Raw genomic sequence first — 4,718 nt, forward strand, 5'->3', positions numbered from 1 at the left:
GTGAGGAACACAAATGCAAACAAGCCTGAATGGTCCCCAGGACTATATACAACTGAAAACTCACACCCCAGAAGTGACTCGAACCCATACTCCCACAACTGGTATGTACAGGGACGCCTTAATCCGCTTGACCATCACGACCGGACAAAAGGAAGTGATAGCCGAGGCTATATGAACCACTTCCCCGCCGGCACTCGGATGGTAATCTTGGGCATAGCATTTTATCAAATCACCTCATTCTTTGGGGCACACGTGAGGAACACAAATGCAAACAAGCCTGAATGGTCCCCAGGACTATATACAACTGAAAACTCACACCCCAGAAGTGACTCGAACCCATACTCCCACAACTGGTATGTACAGGGACGCCTTAATCCGCTTGACCATCACGACCGGACAAAAGGAAGTGATAGCCGAGGCTATATGAACCACTTCCCCGCCGGCACTCGGATGGTAATCTTGGGCATAGCATTTTATCAAATCACCTCATTCTTTGGGGCACACGTGAGGAACACAAATGCAAACAAGCCTGAATGGTCCCCAGGACTATATACAACTGAAAACTCACACCCCAGAAGTGACTCGAACCCATACTCCCACAACTGGTATGTACAGGGACGCCTTAATCCGCTTGACCATCACGACCGGACAAAAGGAAGTGATAGCCGAGGCTATATGAACCACTTCCCCGCCGGCACTCGGATGGTAATCTTGGGCATAGCATTTTATCAAATCACCTCATTCTTTGGGGCACACGTGAGGAACACAAATGCAAACAAGCCTGAATGGTCCCCAGGACTATATACAACTGAAAACTCACACCCCAGAAGTGACTCGAACCCATACTCCCACAACTGGTATGTACAGGGACGCCTTAATCCGCTTGACCATCACGACCGGACAAAAGGAAGTGATAGCCGAGGCTATATGAACCACTTCCCCGCCGGCACTCGGATGGTAATCTTGGGCATAGCATTTTATCAAATCACCTCATTCTTTGGGGCACACGTGAGGAACACAAATGCAAACAAGCCTGAATGGTCCCCAGGACTATATACAACTGAAAACTCACACCCCAGAAGTGACTCGAACCCATACTCCCACAACTGGTATGTACAGGGACGCCTTAATCCGCTTGACCATCACGACCGGACAAAAGGAAGTGATAGCCGAGGCTATATGAACCACTTCCCCGCCGGCACTCGGATGGTAATCTTGGGCATAGCATTTTATCAAATCACCTCATTCTTTGGGGCACACGTGAGGAACACAAATGCAAACAAGCCTGAATGGTCCCCAGGACTATATACAACTGAAAACTCACACCCCAGAAGTGACTCGAACCCATACTCCCACAACTGGTATGTACAGGGACGCCTTAATCCGCATGACCATCACGACCGGACAAAAGGAAGTGATAGCCGAGGCTATATGAACCACTTCCCCGCCGGCACTCGGATGGTAATCTTGGGCATAGCATTTTATCAAATCACCTCATTCTTTGGGGCACACGTGAGGAACACAAATGCAAACAAGCCTGAATGGTCCCCAGGACTATATACAACTGAAAACTCACACCCCAGAAGTGACTCGAACCCATACTCCCACAACTGGTATGTACAGGGACGCCTTAATCCGCTTGACCATCACGACCGGACAAAAGGAAGTGATAGCCGAGGCTATATGAACCACTTCCCCGCCGGCACTCGGATGGTAATCTTGGGCATAGCATTTTATCAAATCACCTCATTCTTTGGGGCACACGTGAGGAACACAAATGCAAACAAGCCTGAATGGTCCCCAGGACTATATACAACTGAAAACTCACACCCCAGAAGTGACTCGAACCCATACTCCCACAACTGGTATGTACAGGGACGCCTTAATCCGCTTGACCATCACGACCGGACAAAAGGAAGTGATAGCCGAGGCTATATGAACCACTTCCCCGCCGGCACTCGGATGGTAATCTTGGGCATAGCATTTTATCAAATCACCTCATTCTTTGGGGCACACGTGAGGAACACAAATGCAAACAAGCCTGAATGGTCCCCAGGACTATATACAACTGAAAACTCACACCCCAGAAGTGACTCGAACCCATACTCCCACAACTGGTATGTACAGGGACGCCTTAATCCGCTTGACCATCACGACCGGACAAAAGGAAGTGATAGCCGAGGCTATATGAACCACTTCCCCGCCGGCACTCGGATGGTAATCTTGGGCATAGCATTTTATCAAATCACCTCATTCTTTGGGGCACACGTGAGGAACACAAATGCAAACAAGCCTGAATGGTCCCCAGGACTATATACAACTGAAAACTCACACCCCAGAAGTGACTCGAACCCATACTCCCACAACTGGTATGTACAGGGACGCCTTAATCCGCTTGACCATCACGACCGGACAAAAGGAAGTGATAGCCGAGGCTATATGAACCACTTCCCCGCCGGCACTCGGATGGTAATCTTGGGCATAGCATTTTATCAAATCACCTCATTCTTTGGGGCACACGTGAGGAACACAAATGCAAACAAGCCTGAATGGTCCCCAGGACTATATACAACTGAAAACTCACACCCCAGAAGTGACTCGAACCCATACTCCCACAACTGGTATGTACAGGGACGCCTTAATCCGCTTGACCATCACGACCGGACAAAAGGAAGTGATAGCCGAGGCTATATGAACCACTTCCCCGCCGGCACTCGGATGGTAATCTTGGGCATAGCATTTTATCAAATCACCTCATTCTTTGGGGCACACGTGAGGAACACAAATGCAAACAAGCCTGAATGGTCCCCAGGACTATATACGACTGAAAACTCACACCCCAGAAGTGACTCGAACCCATACTCCCACAACTGGTATGTACAGGGACGCCTTAATCCGCTTGACCATCACGACCGGACAAAAGGAAGTGATAGCCGAGGCTATATGAACCACTTCCCCGCCGGCACTCGGATGGTAATCTTGGGCATAGCATTTTATCAAATCACCTCATTCTTTGGGGCACACGTGAGGAACACAAATGCAAACAAGCCTGAATGGTCCCCAGGACTATATACAACTGAAAACTCACACCCCAGAAGTGACTCGAACCCATACTCCCACAACTGGTATGTACAGGGACGCCTTAATCAATAAAATTAAATTTGATAAAATGCTATGCCCAAGATTACCATCCGAGTGCCGGCGGGGAAGTGGTTCATATAGCCTCGGCTATCACTTCCTTTTGTCCGGTCGTGATGGTCAAGCGGATTAAGGCGTCCCTGTACATACCAGTTGTGGGAGTATGGGTTCGAGTCACTTCTGGGGTGTGAGTTTTCAGTTGTATATAGTCCTGGGGACCATTCAGGCTTGTTTGCATTTGTGTTCCTCACGTGTGCCCCAAAGAATGAGGTGATTTGATAAAATGCTATGCCCAAGATTACCATCCGAGTGCCGGCGGGGAAGTGGTTCATATAGCCTCGGCTATCACTTCCTTTTGTCCGGTCGTGATGGTCAAGCGGATTAAGGCGTCCCTGTACATACCAGTTGTGGGAGTATGGGTTCGAGTCACTTCTGGGGTGTGAGTTTTCAGTTGTATATAGTCCTGGGGACCATTCAGGCTTGTTTGCATTTGTGTTCCTCACGTGTGCCCCAAAGAATGAGGTGATTTGATAAAATGCTATGCCCAAGATTACCATCCGAGTGCCGGCGGGGAAGTGGTTCATATAGCCTCGGCTATCACTTCCTTTTGTCCGGTCGTGATGGTCAAGCGGATTAAGGCGTCCCTGTACATACCAGTTGTGGGAGTATGGGTTCGAGTCACTTCTGGGGTGTGAGTTTTCAGTTGTATATAGTCCTGGGGACCATTCAGGCTTGTTTGCATTTGTGTTCCTCACGTGTGCCCCAAAGAATGAGGTGATTTGATAAAATGCTATGCCCAAGATTACCATCCGAGTGCCGGCGGGGAAGTGGTTCATATAGCCTCGGCTATCACTTCCTTTTGTCCGGTCGTGATGGTCAAGCGGATTAAGGCGTCCCTGTACATACCAGTTGTGGGAGTATGGGTTCGAGTCACTTCTGGGGTGTGAGTTTTCAGTTGTATATAGTCCTGGGGACCATTCAGGCTTGTTTGCATTTGTGTTCCTCACGTGTGCCCCAAAGAATGAGGTGATTTGATAAAATGCTATGCCCAAGATTACCATCCGAGTGCCGGCGGGGAAGTGGTTCATATAGCCTCGGCTATCACTTCCTTTTGTCCGGTCGTGATGGTCAAGCGGATTAAGGCGTCCCTGTACATACCAGTTGTGGGAGTATGGGTTCGAGTCACTTCTGGGGTGTGAGTTTTCAGTTGTATATAGTCCTGGGGACCATTCAGGCTTGTTTGCATTTGTGTTCCTCACGTGTGCCCCAAAGAATGAGGTGATTTGATAAAATGCTATGCCCAAGATTACCATCCGAGTGCCGGCGGGGAAGTGGTTCATATAGCCTCGGCTATCACTTCCTTTTGTCCGGTCGTGATGGTCAAGCGGATTAAGGCGTCCCTGTACATACCAGTTGTGGGAGTATGGGTTCGAGTCACTTCTGGGGTGTGAGTTTTCAGTTGTATATAGTCCTGGGGACCATTCAGGCTTGTTTGCATTTGTGTTCCTCACGTGTGCCCCAAAGAATGAGGTGATTTGATAAAATGCTATGCCCAAGATTACCATCCGAGTGCCGGCGGG

This window comes from Procambarus clarkii, unplaced genomic scaffold (genome assembly GCF_040958095.1).
Source record: "Procambarus clarkii isolate CNS0578487 unplaced genomic scaffold, FALCON_Pclarkii_2.0 HiC_scaffold_96, whole genome shotgun sequence".
NCBI classification, from domain to species: Eukaryota; Metazoa; Arthropoda; class Malacostraca; order Decapoda; family Cambaridae; genus Procambarus; species Procambarus clarkii.